The sequence below is a fragment of the Amblyomma americanum genome, chromosome 1 (assembly GCF_052857255.1).
Source record: "Amblyomma americanum isolate KBUSLIRL-KWMA chromosome 1, ASM5285725v1, whole genome shotgun sequence".
Lineage (NCBI taxonomy): Eukaryota > Metazoa > Arthropoda > Arachnida > Ixodida > Ixodidae > Amblyomma > Amblyomma americanum.
The window spans coordinates 445,487,345-445,510,792 of record NC_135497.1 but is presented as its reverse complement, the minus strand read 5'-3'; the positions used below and the strand labels follow the sequence as shown (position 1 = coordinate 445,510,792).

Sequence of the window (23,448 nt, the reverse complement as noted above, 5' to 3'; positions counted from 1 at the left end):
ATTTCACTTTTATTTACACCCTAAAGATGTAGGCAGGCTCGGGCAAAAAGCAAACTATTTTAGCTTGAATGGAACCCAAGCCCCCTGTACACATGGCATATAGCAAACATACAGTATACAGAATTACACATTAATTAATACTCTGAGAACTGTAAACAAACCTTAAGAGAAAGAAAACAATAGTATACATATGGTATAGTGTCACCTTAGTGCTTTTAAAATTTAAACTGCTATTAGAAGTTAGCTTTGATGGAACACTGGCAACATTCTTCTACCAGTACATTGCTGGTCCATAAGTCCTCTAAAAGTTGCAGCATGGTATAACACATCTTGGAAGAAACCAAAATCCTTCTTGTTGAAGTAGGTAAGTGCGGTGCTGAAGTTCGCGGTAGCGACGTGTGGAGCGCCGGCGTGTGAAGACCTAACGTGTGGAATGCTGAACTGTGCAATGCTGAACTGTGTAGTGCCGAACTATGCAGTGTCAAACTGTGCAGTGCTGAACTGTACAATCCCAACGCGTGCAGCACCAGCTGACCTGGGTACTGCCTTCTCTTCCTCAGGTGCCGTCAGCACAAGGCCTCTGCTCAAATCTGCTCCATGTGGTGGGCAATGTGGCCAACTCGTTTCCAGGAAGAGTGTCCTCATAGCTGTCCTATATAAGTGTTCCATCCAGGTCCTGTTCATCCGACGTCTCCACACATTCTGCAAGGTGTGGTGCTGCAGCTGCAGGCGCTGGCTGAGACAGTGACTCCTTGGCTCCTGGCTGAGCGTGCAGGCTCGGCAACAGCTAACTTGTCTGCAGTGAGCGAGTGCAGGCACCTGTTAGCCTCTTGAATCGGGAAATCTGGCAGCAGCACCTTGCGCTCGGGGGAAGATTTCTGACCAGCTCCTGGTCCCGTTGCCTTGTCCACATCTGTATCCCAGTCGGCACTTCTGGGCTGCACACTGGGACCAGGCTGCTGTGGCGTCGGCTCTAGAGAGCAAACTGCTCCCGGAGCGCTGTCTTGTAGATCGGCGCCAGTTTCGTTGCTGTCCCTGTGCTTGAGAGTCGCGAACTGGCTGGATTGATCACTGGATATTTGTCTCCTTTGAATGGCTTGCCTCCTCTTCTCCTCTTCGCCTCTTGCCGACTCCTCAGGCGGAGACAGCATGGAGGACCTCCTAGGATCTGGACAGCGGAGTGAAGGTCACGGCTAGCTTCCATACTGTTTGAGTCTGACATGGAAAATCTGAGCCTCCGAACTGATAGCTCTACTGGACGTCCTCGCCGAGTTCTGTAGGCGTTGGACAGGTGTCAGCATGCTCTCCGGAGCCCCTGGGAAGAACTGGCGGGGAAACAATAGATGGGAGGTCCACGGGTCGCTGCTTGAAGATGCAGACAGGTGTGCTTGATGGCTGTGCCGCGGAGGTGGTCCGTCATGGATGGCCCTCCCACAAAGGGACTGCAGGCGCGCACAGGATACTGATTCCTCCTCCAGCCGACTTTGCGGGGTGTAGTAGCGAACAGTCGGAGTAGACATTGAGGCACACGATTCACTCTCGGCCACCCTGTTGGGAGCATTAGACATTGCGGGAAGATTTGAGGCCTCTTTAGCATCTATAGTGACCCTCACAGAAGCCACCTGTGTTGTCAGGTGGGGCGTGGTGCCCTCGTGAGGCACACGAGTGAGCACGGTCCCCAGGTACTGCACTGCTGCACCTTCGCCTTCGTGCTGCTACATTCTGCTGCGATGCTGGCAGTGGCATCGATGGCATGAAGCTCGGCCCGAGTTCCAGGGTAGCGAACGTTTTCTGCCGCGCCTCGGGAAGGAATGACCGCTGCGTCCTTCCCTCTCGAAACAGCTCCTGAAGGCACCCGGTCAGCAGCACGGGGACGCCCAGACGGCAGAAAGTGCAGCACAATGTGGCACATCCAGTTGGGCTCGGCCAGCGCCAGCTCGCAGCAGAATCTGACCAGCTGCTCTTCCTCCGCGGCAGACAGCGGCACTTGCAGAAGCAGCTGCTCATGGGTTTCCCGCACGTTCGATTTTCTGGCCAGTGCCCTAACGCATCCCAGTAGCTGCTCCAGGGTGGACAGGTGACCGTGCTTGCGGACCAACCCAAGGTCGTCGATGTCTGGACAGCTGGCCAGCTGCAGGGTCATCTGCTCGGGCGTGGAGGCCACCTGCAGGTGGTCGAGGCAGCGGAGGGCCAACAGGAGTTGGCACTGGAGCAGCAGGCGCACGGTGGGGTCCCACAGGGCGCCCAGAAGCGGCCGCAGTTCAGCACTGGCCTGCTGCTGCGCCTGCAGCAGGCTGTCCACCCATTCCTCATGATTGCCATGATTGACGTGCAATATGCCCTGGAAAAGGCTCTCAATGCTCAGGTCAAATGCAGACAGGAAGCGCTTCAGCTCTTCTTTGAAATGGGGATAGTCTTGGAATATGATGATGAATATGTGCAGCAGGAGCCGTAGTAGGTGACGACGCGTGGCGGCCAACGCTTGAAACCACGTACGAGATAGATGTAGATGGCGCCGCAGGTGAATGCTTGGTCAAGGTCAACAGGGAAGTGTACAAGGTTAGGCCCCACCCTTTTGCACAGGATGGCATCCAAGCTACGGTGGTGCCACTGGCAAGAGGGTGGGTAGTAGGATAGGTCGCCAGGCAACAGCTTTTTTGGGGGGACCCAGAGCTCTGAAGGAACCAGTGTAGAGAAGGAAGAATTAGGATCAAAGGGACAATGGAACCCTATGGGAAGAAAGAGACGCAAGCGCCAGGGCCAAGTTAATTCACATATAGGTTTCATTAACATGCAAGGTGGCAGGAATAGACTGAAATGGGAGGAAATAGAAGAACAGTTAAGGCAGGAGGAATTAATGGTATATGGTTTAGTGGAAACACATCTTAGAGACATGGAGCAACCACCCTGTAACCCAGACTACGCATGGGAATATTGCAATAGAACAGAGGGCAGCAGAAAGGGAGGTGGAATTGGGGCATTCATTCATAAAAGTATGAATTTTCAAAGGGTTAGACTGGGATGCAGGGAACATTTATGGCTAAAAGGAACAGTGGCAGGCAAGCAAACACTCCTTGGCTTTGTATACCTGTGGACAGGGGCTAATGCCAAAGAGGAAAACAGGAAAATGTTAGAATGTATTGCAAGCGACATTGATGAGCTAGGAGGACAGGGCGAGATAATTATATTAGGCGACATGAATGCACACATAGAAGACCTGGATGGGTACACGGATTCAGCAGTGAGCGGGAAGCAAGAAATAGTTATGAACTGATAACAACCAGAAAAACTGATCAGGAAGGGGAGGCGACTAGACAAAGAAAAACGTTGCACTTGCACATGTGTGGCAACTGTACATGTGCATAGTTTGCCTGTTGCTTTGACTCATTGTTTTTTCCACCCCGAAGATTTTAGAAACTAAGTTGGATTTATCGTTTCGCATCAAGGCCTGATCGCTTGACTCTTGCACTGCTGCATACCCTATGATGATAGCATTTCATTTTGTAAGCACTGCTGTATAAATGAATACTGTGAAATGTGCATTAATTACATGTAAATCAACCACTGGCACTAACAAAGAAGCCAAGATGAACTGCACGTCAGTTGTGACTGCACATATAGATCACCAAAAAAAACTGACAGTTCTGTCAGAAGTAGCATTCTCAACAAAAAAGAAAAGGTTCTCAAATTAGCTCCGGAAAAAGTTTACTGAATGTTTAAATACAAACCTCAAGGTTTAGTACCCAAATATTACTGTATTTGTGCGGAAAGAGAATAGAAGTGAATATTCTTGTGGTTGAGCCGATAGCTTTTCTCAAGTATCGAAGACAGACAGTGCATGAACAGCATTCATAGACTTTTGCTTTTGGCAATCTATGTTATGATCTACATGCTAACATTGTATTCTGCATGCTCCTTTTTTTTTGTGGACAGTTCTGTGATGTTATTGCTATCCTTGATGACCGTGTCAACCTTTAAAATGACTGAAATGCCGCATTTATATGGTGGGATGATTGGCAAATGGCTCGTTACACATCTAATTGGAAATCACTTTTCTTTTTCCATGAGTGCTCGAAGTTGATTTCCCATACACTGTTGTAATACCAGGGTAGCAAGACAAGGATCCTTATAACTATTTAGATGTGTTTCTCATGCATCTGTCCTTGTTTATATTGGCTCAGTTCACAGCCATGATTGCTCCATGACATAGCTTTGAACTGGTGCTTATGATAATGGCAATACTGAAGCAAGTTGAGGTGTGGGCTGCCTTTTGTGTTGCTAGTTGCAGGCTGTCAAACAGGCCACAACGCACAACTGCACATAACCTTGTTGTGCAGGTGGTATACATTACTCCACATAATATAAACGTCTGTGAAACGGTGTCAAGAGCATTACACTATACGCAAAACTTACGCAAATCACCCTCATTAACTTTTCTACCCACACATGATATTGGCCTCATCACTACAGTTAATCCCTCAAGAATTCAAGAATGCCTGAGATATTTCACTGAATGAATGCAATACAAGACTGCCCACTTTAAGCACTGTTCACAATGGGTACCCAGCACAACAGAATTACACATGACATTCCTGTAGAGCCATTTGAAATTTTTGTCAACACTTTAGCTTGCTTCATTAGCATAACTCTTCAAGCCCACCACTACTACCACTGGAAGCACCCTTATACATGTCAACTTGAAATTATGTTCAGTGCAGCTTTATGCGCTGAACAAATTTCAAATGATCCTTTTATGCAATCGCTTGCGGCTCTCATTGTAAAGGCATTCACACTTCTCCATGTTCAGCGAAACTGTTTGTGACCATTTGGCAGCACATATTGATATGTGTGATGATGTGTTTATTTATATTTTGTCTGTACTGCCCAATGTTTGGAGTGTGTAGCTGTGCCCCCAGTTCTTGGTTGTATGTGTGCTTTTGTAAAAGTTCTAAGTGTTTAATTCAGAAACCATATGTTGTATTCATTCCTGCTACATTACTTTTCATTTGTACAATTCGTCATGCAGCACCTGCCAGGTGGAATAAATGAAATCTAACGGGGCGCAACACAAAAATGTTGCAAATGAAAGAAAATTGTTGTTTCATAAACAATTTTTAATGTGCTGAGCCATGCACTGTCTTCAGGACTACATTTTTCACTCATCACTTCCAGGGTGGCTCTGTCTAGGCATTCATGAGGTGGCTCTTTTTTTCGACTGAGCACCATTACCATCCTTTAATTTGCCTGATAAGGAAAGGCACCTCGATTTATCAGGCTAAAGGTTTTGAAGTGCCTGCTTTTCTCTGCGCCAGTGTGCAGAGTGCAGTGCAGTGGGGCGTTAGTTGCAGGAAAATGGAACGGCCTACTAAAAGTTGCGTAAATGCACACTTGCACTCATTTATTGTGCGTCGTGAAATTTGGCAGTGAATGTCAGGTTAATATACAGGAATGGGAGTGTAGATGTTTTCAAAAACAACAGGTGAAGGGAAAGGTTTAACGGGGGATGACCGTGAAGATATGCGTGCATCCTCCACAGCCAGGTTGGAAGAGAAACCAGGAATAGGAAAAGGTAATGAGAAGGAGGAAGAATTTCAAGGCAAAGTGCTATGCACTATTAAATGCCTGAGGAGGTCAGAACCAGTTATTTAGAAGGAGGTCAATCAGGACTGCATGCTTAAATCGGTGCCTGCACAATACAACGAAATAACTTCACTGTGTAACATAGCTGTAGTGCCGAGAAGCTGCCGATATTGATGACAACACCACTGGGTATAAATATAATGGAGGCTATTGATTTGTTTTTATGCACATATATCACTCACGCAAAGTGAAGTAAACTGTCCATATGCATAAAATTGAGCACGACACAGGTATGCCACACGTATGGCTGGAGCCATTTTAAACGTTACATTTGTTGCCAGGGTTTCAAACTATGGACCTAGATTTCGTTCAGCATACATTACACCACATCGAAGGACTGCCTTGGCGATGTGGCAGCAAACATTGAACCATTTGCTACGAAAATAAAGTTCTGAAGGAGCATGGACATTAAACCTTCAGTTGAGTGTTCTCTTGTTTGTAACGGTGCTTAATTAGCACACAAGTAGATATGGAATACCACTTTCGTCCATGCCTACTAAAAATCTTGTAATTCTAATTGGTTTTGTAAGCTTACGTAATGTGTACATAATTGCACTAGTCCATTTTGCTATTCGGATGCTAGACAGCGGAACGAGAATAAGAAATTCATTGCAATTATTTACTAGACGTAATCATATTCTACATGGCAGTTTATATTCACTACTCTCGTGCTTACACAGAACGTACAGCCGAAATGTGTCTGTACTGCTTTGATGACAATTTGTGCACCTTAGGCCGGCTTTTGGTAATGTATACATGGTTTTGTCGAGCATTTTTCGCTCTGTCGACACCGCCATTTAGCCCCAGAGCACTTCCTTTTGAATAATTTGGAAGGGCGCCTTTCGCGAGCATGGGGATAGGAGAAGCATCGAAAGATGGCGCCTCAGCATTCTGGGTTTTTTGCGCAAAAGACACGACACAAAAGGAACGAGGTAGACAGGACCGGCGCCGTGTCGAACACTGCGCGTTTCGCTTGCCGCGCTGCCTTATAAAAACCACTGCGACATGAATTATCTGTGTCAGCACTTTTTCAAATGCTGCGCGGCACCTGTCGTCTGCACTGGCCCAAACACGGCGCAAACGTTTTCAAACGGCGCGCCATTTATGCCAAAAGCGCTGTTTGGCTAGTATCATCATCAGCAGCCAAATTTGTTTACGAACTTACAAACGCGAAAACCATTTATATAGTAGTGAAATCTTGGCTACTTGGGGTGTGTACGTTATTAAGTGTTGCCAAAACTAAAATGTGAGGATGTAATAGTGCTGGCATGCATTTTGACATGATTTTTTTGTTTTGTTTTCAAATAAGCTTGCTATGGCAGTGCTTGCGTCGACCGCTAGGGGACCAGGGGGTACAGGGTGATATGGGATGGGCGTCTTTCGAGAGCAGAGAGGCTAGCAGTAAGATAGCATTTGAGGAACGATTGAGAAGGATGGAGGAAAAGCGGTGGGCTAGGAAAGTTTTCAGATACCTGTATATAAAGAATGTTGACACGAAATGGAGAAAGCGAACTAGAAAATTGACAAGCAAATATCTGGACAGCAGTAAGGGGGCAAATCAGCAATTATCGGTTAAGAAAAAGGTTAAAGGAACAGAGAGAGCTTTGTGGAAAACAGGGATGCTGACGAAATCGGCACTAGAAACATACCGGACCTTTAAACAGGAAATTGTCAAAGAAAATATCTATGATAATTGTAGGGGAAGTTCTTTGTTGTTTGAGGCCAGGACTGGAGTTTTGCGGACTAAGAAGTATAGAGTCAGGTACCAGGAGATAGACACTTTGTGCATTGCGTGCGGAGAGGAGGAGGAAACGGCTGAACACTTGATACTTTTCTGTAAAGGGCTTCACCCTACAGTGGAAGGCAGCGGGGCTGACTTACCCAAGGCATTGGGGTTTAGGGATAGTGAAGGGAAAGTGGATTTTAAGAGGTTAGAAGTAACCAAGCGAAGGTTATCTGATTGGTGGCTAAAAGCAAGACAGGAGTAAAATTTCACAAGACATGGGTAGGTGGCTTGAGCCACCGCCCGATGTAAAGGGTTCAGCCGTATCCATCCATCCATCCATCCAGATGGCCGCCTCCATTGTGCTTGCGTTACATTTCAAAACATCGCGAATAGTTCGCAAGACGCCAGCATACGAAAGGCAAGCGAACGTTTCAGGTATACCAAGTGAATCAATGCGTGCTATTGTTTTAAATGTGGCACAGAAGTTTCGTAGCTGGCCTTCCGTGGTAAGCAAGTGCGTGAGCAACGAGCGCAAGAGCGGAGGAAAGCTTTGCTTTTACTTGCATTAAGTACCAGCAGGCTGTTTTTGAAATGGTGGAAGATGAGCAGCACAAGAAATACAAGCCTTTGACGGAACTGGTGTTCATTAATTTCAAACGTCAGGTCCGGTGAGTTACACTAAGCATTGGATGTTAGCCTTTCGTCTTGCCTGCCGCGTCTGCATGCTACTTTGCACTGAAAGGGTTGTCAGTTAAAGAACTGTGCAGTGAGTCTTTCGCCTTGCCTGTCACGGGTGCCTGCTACTTTGCACTGGAAGTTATGTGGATGTGAATTCCCGGCGTTCAGTTCCGCTTCAATCTATAATAGTGCCACAGCGAAACTGTAGGGTCGTTCACCAGTACGCAGCGTGAACGATCACGCCAGGATATCGCGGAGAGTTCGGGATATTGGTAGGCCTGCTAGTTTTTAGGTTTAAAAATAGGGCATTTTTTGTTTTCAATACTGCACAGAGCATGGTCTTCGACGGCCAAGTCAAAGGCAGCAAGCCTTAGCCTAACGAGGCCCCACTACCCATGTAATTCTCGCCGGCAAATAAAAGTGAAAAGCGCTACGAACCAAAGTACAAAGCTAGGTATCACCTTGCGCTTATGATGTCTGTATACACTTACCGCAGCACCTTTCTGTCTCAGACATTCCTAGATGACATCATGGGCTCAGTCAACATGGTTTTGCAAAGACATTAATGGGCTGTTTTGGGCTAATGTTTATGAGGTGCCAATATTTAAGTGTACCAAGACGTTCTACTGTCATATCGACTGCACAGCTAAGTTTTCACTCTTTCAAGCGTTGCTATGCGTGGGGATCACATACGTTGTCATTTGAAAAATGCACAGCAATTACAACTGTGCTAATACAACCATGGGTGTTTCCACCACCTTCCATTGCGTAATCTGAAACTTGTTTATTGGTTAGACCGCAAATGGATCGGGGCTGATGTTGCTTGTACTGCCTCGCCATTTAATTCCTCATGCATTGAACTTCTATGCTGTAACTGTGCTATAAATTGCTGTGCACCTAGCCAAAGCAATCGTTGCCCTTCCCCGGCCGCCGCAGTGGCTGAGTGGTTATGGCGCTCAGCTGCTGGCCCGAAAGACGCGGGTTCGACCCCGGCGGTCGAGTTTCGATGGAGGCGAAATTCTGGAGGCCCATGTGCTGTGCGATGTCAGTGCACGTTAAAGAACCCCAGGTGGTCGAAATTTCCGGAGCCCTTCACTACGACGTCTCTCATAGCCTGAGTCGCTTTGGGGCGTTAAACCCCCATAAACCAAACCATTGCCCTTCCCTGATAAATTCTCAACAGGAGATTCATTTAGTCAAAACACTCACATATGTGTTTCAAATAGGAGTATTTCGTGAGGAGGGCATATACAGAAGGCGAAGGACAGAAAAAAGCGGCATACATGTAGGACATCACTTTTTTAGAGAGAAGCTCTTGAGTGCATGTTCCTGCATTCAGCGTCTTTGGCACAGTCTGCGTAACTGATTGCCCAATCCTCCACCCTTGGCATGGCAGGTAGTAGCAGAGCGAAACGCCACCTGCCAGGGAGAGAGTGGAGGAATGGGCAACCGGAAGGTGGCTAGCAGCATAACACGTCGCCTGCCAGCAGTGGCAAGTGGCGTTTGAAGAGCTGCACTCAAATTTCGTATTACCCACTATTGCAATCATATGTCCATATTTTTTTTTTTTCAAGGAAGTTACAGAACTGCACATGGCACAGAAAACCATATGTAGTACAATATAAGGCTTTGGAGAATAGTACACAAGACATTATATTTCTCCTGTTTATAGGAACATTTAAAACATGGCTAAGAAAGTACAATACAGCGCATAATAAACCAAGAAAAGCATAGCAGCACTTTAAGACTGCAGGGTCATGAATCGGTGTGATCAGAAATATCATTCCAGCAGCTTATGGCTTGCAGGAGGTCAGTCAAATTAACAGCTGTGGTTCGACCAAGTAAGTGCCTAAAGCCGCGGTCTTTATAAAGACGACGGGATGCACAATGTGGTTCAGCTAGGGGAAGGTTAGTACGATGCATGACAAAGTAGGATGCCGTTTTGCCATGCAAGCAAGACTGCAGCTGTTCCACTCAGGTATGTGATTGTGTGCAGACAAGTAGAGTCAAGGGAAGGGGCCGTTGCATCTTTTAAACAAAGCTTATCTTCCTCTGTAATGGCAGATGTTCCTGGTGTTGAAGCTGTGTGGTGCAAGCTGCATCTGCAAGAATGTCTCTTACGTGTGGATACCATCTACACAATTTAGAATTTTGGAGGAACATATCTTGGCTCTAATATATGCTCAAGCTCGTTTGGAAGTAAAATTATCATGGCTGGTGACCTGAACCTTGCTGGTATAAACTGGAACACACTGAATACCGGAAGTAGAGAAACAAATTGCGTATAAGATTTTATGTTCAGCTTTAGCCTCAAACAGCGTAATGAGTTAATTCTCATATATACAGAAGGTCATTCTCTACATTCATAGATCCCTGGGAGTCATCATACCGCTCCTGGTGCAGCGATGCGCCACTGCCCTGCGATGGCAGGTTCCCCCAGTGATGGGCCTTCTGCGGCCCCACTTGCTCTTCCCGAGCGACCAATCATTCATTTAACTGCCACCTGCCACGGTGGGCAGTGTGCTCACTATCCAATGGGCAGGTTGTAATGACATTGCATGGTCACGTGGCCCACCTACCTCCTAGGTTGCTATGTAGGGACCACCTGCTAGAGCCATGCCTGTTTTTTTTTTGCTCACAATGCTGACACCAGATGTTCTGGAGAAGGGGGCCATTAACGCTATCACTTTAATACAAAGGTAGATAGCAGTAGACAGTCATGTTCATTTGAGTGCATTGTTTGCACAAAAGGTACAGAAAAATGAAAGGGTCAAGACTATAGCTGGAGGTAACATTTCAGATTGGCTTCAAATTTATCATGATCAATGGCACATGCAATGGTACCAGGCAGCTGATTCCATTGACGAATGGGGTGGAAGAGAGGTGAATGAAAAAAGCAATTAGATTGAGGAAAGGTACATTCCTCTTTCAGTTGATCAATGCAGGTAAAAACATGACAGGTCAGCTTCTCAAATAAAAATCCGTTTTCAATAATTTGAAACACCATGTTGTGTGTATGCATATATAAGCGCATGTGTGTAGAAAAGTTTCTACAAAAATACCTGGTGCAGCCATTTCATCCGTTTGCACGATGAGGTGTTCCTGTTTCTTCAAACACTTCTGTCGCCATTTAGGCCTCAAAATAAAAATAAGGTGGCCACTAACTCACTACAACATGGAAGAGTTTCTCTTCTGTGTGTTGCAACAAAGAGTTCAAATAAAGGTAAAAGAATAACTGCAGAACTGCTTGCTGGTCATCAAAATAACAGCACAATAGTATATCTGCAAGAAAAACACCTGTGCATATGTGCTCCATTCACACCTGTAATGCAGGGTTGCAGTGTGCAGAAGTATTCTTGTGAAGTGATCATGTGGTTGGGAAGCACGATTCTGTTCTCACAATAATCCCACCGAGTTGTAACGGGAGCAACTTTTTGAAAACAGGCGTCAGAATACTTGATGCTGTTGGTCCTGCGGGACGGCATGTTTGCTGTCTACATGAATTACCGGCTCGCAATTCTCCCTGGGCTTGTGTTTTCATTAAGTTTACACTAACACTTCTCAGCCGAACTGGAAATTGGGGTACTGTGCTGCTAAGGAAACAGAATTGTGCTCCTGTCTTCTCTGTCCTATTGTGGACATCCAAACCTGGATTTGTGCACATAAATAATACAACAAAAATACGTGGTCATGTCTTCCTTTATTTGATACTACCAAAAACAGGTACCTGACAGGGAGGTCCTGGCAAGGTAGTCATGTTGTAAGCACTCTGCAAAGAAGCGACTATCATGTATTCGGCACAGATAGCACAATGAAACCACAGTTGGGTTAAAATAAAACAGTGTATGCAGAAATGTATATATCCACAGAAAGGGAAAAACATGAAGCAGTAATATCACATAGCGGCTACAAAACACCATGCAAGACCAAGTATACAGCCACAAAATTACCATAGCCAAAAGGAGAAAAGAATAGAAAGGTAAAACACGATAAAACAGCAGGACGAAGTTTTGGAATCCTCTGAAACAAAACGGAAACCAACATGCAAAGAAAACACAAAGTTGTAAAAAGTTTTAATCGGTACCAAGACAATTAAAAAACACGAACTGGTTTGACTGAGGCATTCGTTCGTGCCAAAGCCATACCTTGGTTGCCTACAGGGTACCCCTGAATATGCAAATGGAAGAAAAATGTGCTTATAAAAAGGAACAACTCTAAGGGAAAAGAAGCTTGGAGATGGAGAAAAAGCAATATGTGATGCCAGGCATCACACCTCTGGTTATTACGCAGTTACCGCAAGCTACAGAATTATCCAAAACTGTTCTGCACTTAGATGAAGCAAAAGAAACGAAGCATACATTTAGGGAATTTGCAAAAGTAGTGAGAAATTCCCTCAGTCCGACTTCCACTGAGGCAAAAAGGGAAAGCACGGTTTGTTTTAGTGTTAGGTGTGATGGACCCACCACCACCCGCAGACATGAGAATTGTCTGCGTCGTCACATCATATTACACCTGTTCACACCATGCAAGTGGCAACAGCACTAGCAACACCTCTCTCGCATCACATCCTGGCCCGTTTGTGCCACTTCCCTAGACTATGAATACATTAAAACCTTTTTGATATGTTGCCAGTTGATAGCTCTCAAAATCGCGAACAGCAGAAATGTCTCCTCCTAGAATTACAAATACAACACCATGCGACACGTTTCCCCAGCTGCCAAAGTTAAAATTCTGACGAATTCTGGTTCGTATAATGTTTAATGACTAACCGTAGGTGCGCAAACATTTAAACGGGCCAAACATGGCAGCACGCAACATGAAAAACTAGGATGCAGCAGCAGTCACTTACTGCGGTGTGGTGTGTGCGATGTTGGCACATGCTATAAAAACCCCGGGCGGTGTAAACTAATCCGAAGCCCTCCAATACGGCGTCCCTCGCAACCCATGTGTCAATTCACGACTTTAAACTGCTTTGATTCAATTACTACTACGATGCGCTAACATACGAGCGGCCGAAGTGCGGAGAAGGCAGCATGAAAAGCAAGGCACTCACTAAGACAGTCAGCTGCCACATCGCTTCCTTGCACTGCACAAGTGCAAGGAGGGCGAAGCATTTGAAGGTAACCAGGAAGAGATTTTGGCTCCTTTACTAGTGACAGACCGAATGCCTAGCGAATTTCGTTCCGCACTTGAAACAATGCACATGTGGACTGATTTCTGCGAGCTCGAGAAGCCATTGAAAGCTTATGCTAAGAAACGCCAGTCGACATTTGAGCTGTCAGCTGCCAGAGCGCTTTCCTGCACTGCAAATGTGCAAGGGGGTGAAGCATTTGAGGATGACCGGAAAGAGATTCCTTGGCTGGTTTTACTATCGACAGACCGGATATCATCAAATATTCCCCTGGATAATGTGGATAACCACCCGCAGACATGAGAAATGTCTGCGTCGTCACAGCATATTACAACTGTTCACACCATGCAAGTGGCACAAGCACTAGCAGCACCTCTCGCATCACATCGTGGCATTCATGCCACACAAGAGCAACTTGAGCACAAGTGGCGCCAGCACTGGGGGCACCTCTCACTCACGTACCACCCAGGCGAGTTAGAGCCACTTGGCTGCAGACCACAACTGTACACACTGAGCACACCACTGGAAAGCAGGACCACCACTGTAAGCAACTTTTACACTGTAGAGCCCACTAATGCTTTTTCACAAGGCACAGACAGACACTGCTGGGACAGGGCAGACTTTTCAAACGAAACACTAAATGGCTGTCGCCCATTCACACTGCAGCATTCATGGCACACAAAAGCAGCTTGAGCACAAGTGGCACCAGCACTGGGGGCACCTTACTGGTGTACCACCCAGGCCAGTTAGTGCCACTGCCTACATAATATCACAGGTCAGCACACTCACGAGTGCACTCGTATCGCATGCATGTGACACAAGTGTGATAACGTGAGTGTGAGTGGGTGGTCGCGTGTGTGAGCGAGTCGCTGTCAGTACGTGTGGTCATGAGTGTGAGTGCGATTGAGTGGATGTGAGTGAGAGCGTGACTGAGCTGCCTTCCATGACGATGAGGTGTGCATAATATAAGGACAGTTACACGCCTAACTTTTTAAAAGGCCCCAGACCAGGTCTGCACACATAATGAACAGAAACATTTTCAATATGTGGCAGTTTCATGAACTGAGTTGAAATGTAAACCTGTACTGAGTTTTCAAATTCCAGAAAGCATACTGAACTCTTAACTGTGTCTAATTATCTGCCATTTTCTCAACATATCAGCAGGCTCATATTAATGAAAAAGCTATTCCATACCTCCAATTACACAAAGCAAATTTAATTTTCAACTGCTGCCTGACTTGACAGCTGTCAAACATATTCCCAGCCTAAGTTTAAATGACAGCTTTGTTTACTGTATTTTTTCCTTTCATATATCAGTGCTGGCCACCAAAAGATGAGCTACCAAACAAATGCCACACTCCACAAGTGTGCATTTTATAGTGTCCTCAGTCCAATAACGCTTTCCTTATGCCCACAGCGTGAAGGCCACTGGTGATCCCCCATAGCTACTGTACCCTTCTTTTAGATTTCTATGCATTTGCATACTTGTTACACGAAAACAAATAGTCTAAAATTTAGGGGTGTGCACATAATAGAAAGGTTGAATAGTTAGCGAAGCTGCTGCGGTTGCTCATTGTAATTGTATTCAGGAGAGCTTTGCGTAGTCGTGCTCTCTCAGAAAGTGAATACATGTAACATAATTCGCAATGCGGATAGGCGGACCCTGTTGACATTCAAGCTGTTGTCTCACATGCTCCCCTTGAGAACATGTTCCAGCTGATGTAGAAGCGGTGGCATTGCTGCGTTTGAGCCAATACAGTGGGCTCTCGTTAAACGGAACCTCAAGGGACCGGGAAAATATGTTCCGTTTATCAGGAGTTTCGCTTAAAGAGAGAATAGGTTCAGCATTGCGCAATCCGCTTCCGCGTGAACCCTACGCGGCTGGCGCGCGCGCGCGCAGTTGGCAGTCTCAGCGGATCTCAATTTGCGAAATCTAGGTAATAAGGAGAACGGTACACTATGAGAACAAGCTTTATTAGAGAAAAATAAGCAGTGAATTTTTGTTCCAGTAGTACTAGTACTGAAATTTAAAAAAAAAATGTCAAAAGAGTGGGAATTACCACTTATTGGCTAGTGAAAAAGGATTTTATATTTGCTTGTTTGAGCTCTCGCAGCTGTTTTTTGTTAATGGCATCACCCATACTTGACAGGCTGTGCAGAAACACTTCCGAACCTTCTTCTCGTTGGAAGAAACTCTTCAGCATTTGGACTGCCGATTCCGCCTGCGCAGGTGTCACCACAGGATCAGAGTCAGCGGTCTCGTTTTCAAGCTCTTCCTCCTCGTCTTCATTTTCATCAGGGGGGCAGACATCAGCTATAATGCTGTGCACGGTATTTTCTGGGCATGTTGCCACATCGCTGTCGATCTGGACATATTCATCAAGTTGAATGCCCATCGCAGCACAATTCTCTAGTAGCAAATCTTCCTCGGCTGCGTCGTGAACATCATCAGGCTCACTCTGTGTGCTGGGTTTTTCTGTGGTTGCGGCAAATCCTGCATGCCTGAAGCAGCTGGCAATGGTGGTTGCGCTAACCTGCTGCCAAGCATCATCCAGGAGGTAAACGGCACGCAGTACATCTACCTTGTACTCCTTCCCCTGGTCCATGCATAAGAGCATCCTCCTAAGAAGATTTTTGCGGAAGCGCGACTTGAGCGCTTGAATCACACCCTGATCCATAGGCTGCAGCAGTGCTGTGGTGTTCGCTGGCAGGAATTCCAGCTGTATGGACTTCAAACCTGGCACAGTACCGTGTCCAGGGCAGTTATCCACCAGGAACAAAACTTTCCGCTTGTTGCGAGAGAAGCGCGCATCCTCGCGATAAATCCACTCACTAAAAATGGCTTGCGTCATCCACGCCTTGCCATTGGCCTGGTATGAAACGGGCAAGGTTGCGACGTTTTTGAAGCAACGAGGATGCTTCGATTTGCCGATCACTAGCGGCTTCAACTTATCGCTGCCCGTCATGTTGGCACCGATAAGGACGGTCAGCCTGTCCTTGCTCAGTTTCCCTCCGGTGCATTTCTCTCCTCTAAATGATAGCGATTTTGAGGGGAGCAACTTGTAAAAGAGTGCAGTCTCATCTACATTGTAGATGTTCTCTGGATCGTATTCCTCCAGAATCTCGGGCAGCCGTCTTTCTCGCCAGTCTCCGCATGCCGTCGCGTCAGCAGCGGCAGCTTCCCCTGAAACAGCACGAAACACCAGTCCATTGCGCTCTTTAAACCGGGTCAGCCACCCCTCGCTGCACGAGAAACCCTCGATGCCGAGGCGAAGAACAAATTCTTCCGCTTTTGCACGAATTAGTGGCCCGCTGATTGGGATGTTTTCACTGCGGGCTCTGCGCAGCCAAAGCACCAGGCATTTCTCCAAGTCTTCGTGGTCAGCCGCTCGCAGTCGTTTTCTTTTAGGACCAAAGCGTGACGTCTCGAACGCCTCCCGCAGCTTGTCCTTGTCCTGAAGAATTCTTGTTAGGCTGCTTTTGGGGACGGCGTACTTCGTCGCTAGCGCCGTTTTCGTGAAGCCACCACTCTCGAAGTCGTTGATGATCTCCATCTTCCTTTCCAACGCAAGTGCATTGTGCGGTCGTTTTTGCGCTGCCATCGGACCGAACAAAAGCTCTAGGGCTCTAGGGCTTATGCCTAACTGAACACAACCGCCGTGAACGCGAGCGAGCGATGCGGAGGACAGTGTACGAGCAAACCGGAAACCGCCGGAGACGGAAACCGGAGTGGTGACGCGGGGAGAAGGAGGGGAGCATTGATGCGTACCGCGATGGCACTGCGCTTGTCCAACTAGTTGCGGTTTCGAGTTTTTCGGTTCCGTTAACGCAGTGGTCGCAAAATTTGAGTTCCGATTAACGAGATTTTTTTTACATTGGCTTAATACAAAACCAACCAATCGCGAGGCGTTTGTTCCGTTTAAGCGGTAGTTCCGTTTAACCGATTTCCGTTTATCGAGATTCTACTGTACCTTGACTGCTTTTCTTGTCGCTTATTGGCAGGAGGTGGCCTAGGCTGAGGTGGTTCCTTCTCTTTGTCGGCACACCCCCTGACAACCTGCGCAAGTTTGCCAATGTATTCATGCACCAATGCTCCCACTTTTGGGTCAGTTGATGTTTTTTTTACTGAATTTGCGTGTAAGAGCAGCAAGCTCAATGTCAACACCTGCAAGCACATTTGAGTCTTGTGACTGAATCATGTCACCTTGAATGCTCTCAAATAGTGCTGCAGGATCATCCACTGGGAATGAATCATTTGCAGATGTGTCCTTACTGACTGACTCGTGAACAGGAGGTTCATTCAGTGAGAATGAATGATCTGCAGATGCCAAAACAGAAGATGGATCCTCAATGATCGGATCATGAACAGTTGCATCCCTTCTCCGCAGCTCCCACTGCACAACTGCATGGATATGGTGGCACATTTTCATGCACAGATAAAAATACCTACAGCTGCACTGGAACCTGTGGAAACAAGTGTTACATTCAGGACAGCTAAGCATGCACCCTTGGCATTGTGTGTCCTGTCTGACAACAGTGTTGTCAGGACGTTCTTCGGATCGCGACTGCACAGACCACTTTCCATCAGGAAGTCTGGTCACGCCAGACTTGGAGACTTCCACTCCTGCAGCACTTGAAGCAGTCTGCTGTGCGATGGTCTGCCCTGCGCTTCACTTGACAGATCAGCTGTTTCATTACCCGGTCAGTGGACAATTTCATCAAAGACACCAGCAGCCTGTCGAACCGCCAGTTCTGAAACCCTCCCAAATAACTTTTCTTGAGCTCGTTATGCATTGACTCAAGATGGTTGTTAGTAGTCAATCCGGTGTCCTGCCTGTAGAAAAGAGCCCACTGTTCTGGGCGCTTAGCATATACTCTCTCAAAGTACTCAACAAACTTCTTTAAAGTACGGAGCTCTGACAGCTCCTTGTGAAAGTCCTCTTCGCTTCTTCTGGTCCACAATGCATTCAACTTCTCCTGCACAACTTCTCGGCTTTGGCTGCCAGTTACCTTGGTCATGTTGCACTTCCAGTTCCGTCTGACGTGCCACACACACAACAGGCGTTTCACAGGGTTCCCCATGACCCTCGCCCATGCATTTGCATATGCTGGTGCATCATCTGACATGAATGCACCACAGCTAACTCGTCTGCCAAGCCTGTCCCTGATAGCAGCAAAACATCTTACCATGACATCCTCCGACACACTACAAGAGAGGAGGAAGGCACACGGAATGCCTGACCCATCATTTCCTATCACCATCACAGTTGTAAGTTGGTGCTTATACGTAGCGATTTGTGCCATGAGTTGAATCAACACACACTGCTCTTTGACTATGCTTTAGCAGAATGTCACCCTGGGTAGTGTTCATCATTGCCATCACAAACTCACCAATGCCTTCTGCTGTCAGTTTGTCTGCCTCTGCATACAACAAAGCACCATGATCCTGTAGCTCGACGATCCACTTCTGTGTACTGACATAGTCATCACGATCTTTCTCCACTTCACTGCCAATATTAAACTTCATCTTTATGTTTTGAACCTCTGATGAGGTCAAAAGGTGAAGCCTGTCCAGTGGAGCTCTGGCAGGCGAACGTGCATCTGAAAGAATAACACTACGAGGGACCTGCAGCTTCAGCTTGCATGCAATGTCTTTCTGGCCAGCAATTGACAAGGGCTGGCACCGTAGCTCTTTCTCATGGCCGTAGTGTTCAGCTTGATAGTCTACTACCACATTTCCATTTTTTCAATGACATCCATTGTCGCCAAGCAGTTCCTCTCACATTTCACACTACCATGAACCTTTGATTGGCGCTTACCTCTTCCTGTCTTCACATATAACCCTGAGCGATGACAAACCAGATACTTCTTTGTCCCTCCAGATGCCAGATGTTTTGTACCCCCTGACAGAACAAAGTGGACAAGCTCAGTCTTTTCCTCATGATCCTTCCAGCTTTCAAAATCTGCAAAAAAGGAACAGGCATCAATATGAGTTAAGCTACAGCAAGCAATCCCCAGAACTGCAAGTAAATTACTGCAAATTGATTGCAGCAATGTTACCTCCTGGCACTGAATGATGCTTCATTTTTTTTTTGCATATGCATGCATTCCTTATTCTGGAAGGCTTATTCTCAGCTGACACATATCCCAAATAATGCAGACAGGTTTTTGTTGTTGCCATATTTATTTCCAGCCACCTGAATGTGCTTCCATACCTATCTCGGTTCATTTCGCAACTGTTTAACGATATAAGCCATGTGTATGCACACCTTATAACATGCCACAGCGTAAAACAGAAAGTGCGCGTAATCTGGCCCAAACTGCTACACAAAAAGGGTGAAGTGCTTCAAAAGGCTGTTGTGCCACGAACCAACATTAATTCGATAGAGGCGAAATTCTAGAGGCTCGTGTGCTGTGTAATGTCAGTGCACATGAAAGAATCCCTGGTGGTCGAAATTTCCAGAGCCTTTCACTATGGCGTATCTGATAGCCTGAGTCGCTTTGGGACGTTAACCCCATAAACTAAACTAAACTTATAAGCAGGCTATTTCATTACGGTAATGTTTCGATTCTGGTTCATTGCAGACAGAAGGCTTGCATGCACTGGCATCAAAAAACGAAATAAGGTGCCTGAAGTTACAGAACACGGAATGACATGACTGCTGCTACAGTTCTGTTAAAACACAGCACTTCAGCATTGCAGTTCCATCCTTAACAGACCCTGCATTCCTTTCTGGAGCTACCCCTGGCATCAAATTTTTCCATCATGTTTTAATCGCAATAACACCTGTAGAAACTAGTGAAATTTGAAGGTTATCGCACCTGTTCCACCTAACACAAACCAATAAATTTTTCCCGTCATGATGGGCACTTGGTGCGCAACAAAAGTGATTACAGGATATAGAAAAATTGCAGTGCACACTTAGGCTCCGCCTTAATAGTGTGATGCAATAGCTGTAATGTGTACCATATGTGCGGAATTCATCATTCTTGACTTCACATTCATCCGTGGACTTTATACCACACCTGGCACAGTGGTGCAGCAGTTAAGCGATGTGCCACTGACCTGCGATGGCAGGTGCTGTCACAGGTGAGGTGGCGGGCCTTGTGCACCGGAGGGGGTTGCCCTTCTGAGCAACTTCTCACAATAAATAATTTACCCGCCACAGACGCGAGATTTTCTGCTGAACGGGAGCCTTAACACTGTTGCATTAAAAGCTTTGGCTAGCTACGTTCATATCGTGGTTGCAACCTTCTTTCGAATAAAAATATCGTGTTAGGTCGGTTAATCCAAGCTGATAAAGCCTAAACAGATCACCTTCAAATCGCAGTAGGCTGTACATATAATATCGCAGCACATACTGTCGGGGGCAAAATCGCCCAGGACACGCGATTGTTATCAAAAGCATATAGCTTTGTTATCAGCCAGCGGTTGGAAATAACGCTTGTGGAGATGAAACTAGGCCTTGGAATGTATAATGTGTATTAGTGAAATAAGGCAAACAATAGCACACTTCACACCTATAAGCCGAAATCATCAGTCGCGCGTTGGAAAATTTTGTCCTCAACAGTACAACAGTATATTGGTGAATAGTTTGTTTTGAAGCACTTTGCATGTAAAGCAGTTAGGCTTGTTTTAATTAGTTTACGTTAGGTTACAGAACTCAAGTGGCAGTTGTTTTTCCTGGACATAACTCCAAGAGCAGCTAATTCTTTTCAAAATGCCTAGCTCCACCCAGGCGGAACAATAGTTCTGCCCATATGTACTAGCGCATAGCATCACAAAACATCCAAATGCAGAGAAAGTTTCAGAGATGCGTTATTTCAACTTGTGTGGCTTCCCTAAAGGAGGTATTCACATGACGTCATCCGCAAGGGGCACTAGCGGCCGGCGCGGCATTTGCCATGTTGGTGGTCGCACGCGCAGCAGCCGCAGCATTTACCTCGCTTGTGATGTGTGAAATGTGAGTGTATTTAGCGTCTCGCCGCAGATCATCTCTGTCCGCCCCGTAACACTGGGTGACTTAGTGAATACGCCGTGAACTGTGCGAAGCAGAAAAGAGCGGGCACACTGAAAATATTACACTTCATGAAAACGTCAACCCGTAGGCATGTGCAGGCACCGGCGTGGTGTGTGACGTACTACAGGACTGCTGTCGTGCGTTAAATTCACCGATAATGAGGCCCGCCTTGTGCACGGCGTAAGTTTGCCGACATGCCAAGGAATTAAAGCATGCAAATCTATGAGACGGTGAAATTGCTTGACAAGTGGGCGAGCCGATGATCCGTGCTGAGGGTGCCGACGGCCGAAGTGCCGTTTTTGGAGAGGTGAGTAGTTAAACGTGTTTGTTCGTTTAGCTAGCCTAACTTGTCATCTCTGTCTGCTGAAAGTGACATGTCACTACTGAATGTAGCGGAATTGCTGCACATCGCGCTGCTGCGAACCGTCCTATAGATTCTAGGTCTTGTGCACTGGAAGCAACGCTACGTTTCTGCAATCAAACCTGCAAAACATTCTCGCTATGTCTGCCATTCGTGCTGCGAGTGCATGGCAGTATTTGCTCGACCATTTTGTCGCGTAAATAAAGCAGCTATGACGCAATTTGCCTTTCTGCTGAAGCAATGAGGCTTCGGCAGTTCGTGGACTACAGCCGCTAGCAATATGAGTTTCTGCAGCATCTGTTTTGGAATATGGGTGATTAATCATGTGCTGTGTTATCCACGATGTGTCCTGCACGAGTAGCTGACAGTTATGAACTGATATTAAAAGCTGCAAGTCGTGTACGTTATTGCGTGCAATGCAGCCGGCCACTTTTGCTGTCGAGTCGCGGCAGGCAGCTCGGTAAAATCACGGTACAGAATCCTGCTGCAAACTTTATGCACAATAAGCGTTCCGCAAAGAAAAGAGGACGTTCACGCATTCAACAACGTGCAAAGATGTTACGGATCACTAACAATTCAGGCCGGATACCTCACGGCGTACCGTGACACTGCGCGAGCTGGCGTGAAACGACCACAAGCATGGCGCGTTTGCCGCGGCGGCGCACGCGCCGTCTGGTAGTGCGGCCTCAGTGAATACCTCCTATACTGCAACCCCATGACAGAAAACGATGCCTGCACAATATGGAGATCTCGTTTATACTTCACCTGTTAAGGAAGAGAACTCGAGCCTGATGCGCCTCGGCACAAACCCGTGAACCTGTTCGTGGTGCCGCAAGAGGCCACCACGGTGGGGAAACGCAACATTGCAGCAAACATCACATTCTAACAAAGCACTACAATTGGGAACCAACGAGTCGGCGACATCAGGGTGCTGTTTTCGCACGTGCCGCCTCCGTGCACTTTCAAATGTGAACGCAGCATTGCACACCGGACATAGATACTTATCTTGTTCAGCGGAGCCCGCAGCAAGGCATTCCGCGCTGCTTGAACTTTGGTTTTCCATCTTGGCGATGGAAACAGCAGCCGGGTAAGAGAAAATCTGCTCACGGAGATCGTTCGGTGACCAACTAGGATCAGTGGCGATGAGATCATGAGCCAAGGCCTTGACCTTGGCGACCTGTCCACCGGCGCCGCCTCCGTAGCCCCCGATTTGTTAGTTCGCTAGACCGCCGCTGCTCTCCGTGGCGCCACAACTTACCCCCACGCCGAGTGCGCGCTGGCGTAGCGGTTGCAGTCGCTGCTTCTTGGCTGTGTTTTTGTGCGCGTCTGCGCACTGTGTTTCCGGCTGTTCTGCTTGCTTCCAGCATACGTGCTAAGAATTTAATTATATCTGACAGCCTTTATCTTTCGTAGGCCGTGAAAATCATCGCCCGCGATGGTGTATTGCTGCGTTCCGCCCTGTAAATCAAGCGGGCGCACAGCAAGACTGCATTGCATGTGAAGGCTGTCTCATTAATTTGCGGGCACCAGCCTCTCAATCTACTAGGGTAGAGCGGGGTAAAATGAGACATGGGCAAAATGAGACATGTCTCGTCTAGCGACATCTAGCGTAAAACCTTTTAGATTAAGTAGGTTTCTTAAACCAAGATTAAGTGTCCAATAAATGTATGTTAAAAACGGCGGGAATCTTGAGTTGCCCACTTCCGGAAAAAATTTTGGAGCGACATTCGTGGAGTGGCTGTCCCGCCAAAAAGGTGCGAAATTCGGACGTCCCGTTTCTTTGGACATGAGCAGGAGCGTAGCCGTGAACTACAGCGACAAGGTACGTATGTGTGTTGTTACTGCATCTTTTTGGATAGCTGTGGAAACAATTACAGTTCTCTTATGTGGT

General features: G+C 46.7%; 1 protein-coding gene and 1 long non-coding RNA gene across 2 annotated transcripts in view; both read left to right on the top strand.

Moving 5' to 3' along the window:
* Positions 1-23,448, top strand: part of LOC144115943 (uncharacterized) — a 457,564-nt gene that overhangs the window by 325,570 nt on the left and 108,546 nt on the right. The window lies entirely within an intron of this gene.
* On the top strand, positions 7,037-11,725 carry LOC144115936 (uncharacterized). Its single transcript, XR_013311618.1, has 2 exons — positions 7,037-8,034; positions 10,414-11,725. It is a non-coding gene; the product is annotated as an uncharacterized LOC144115936 (long non-coding RNA).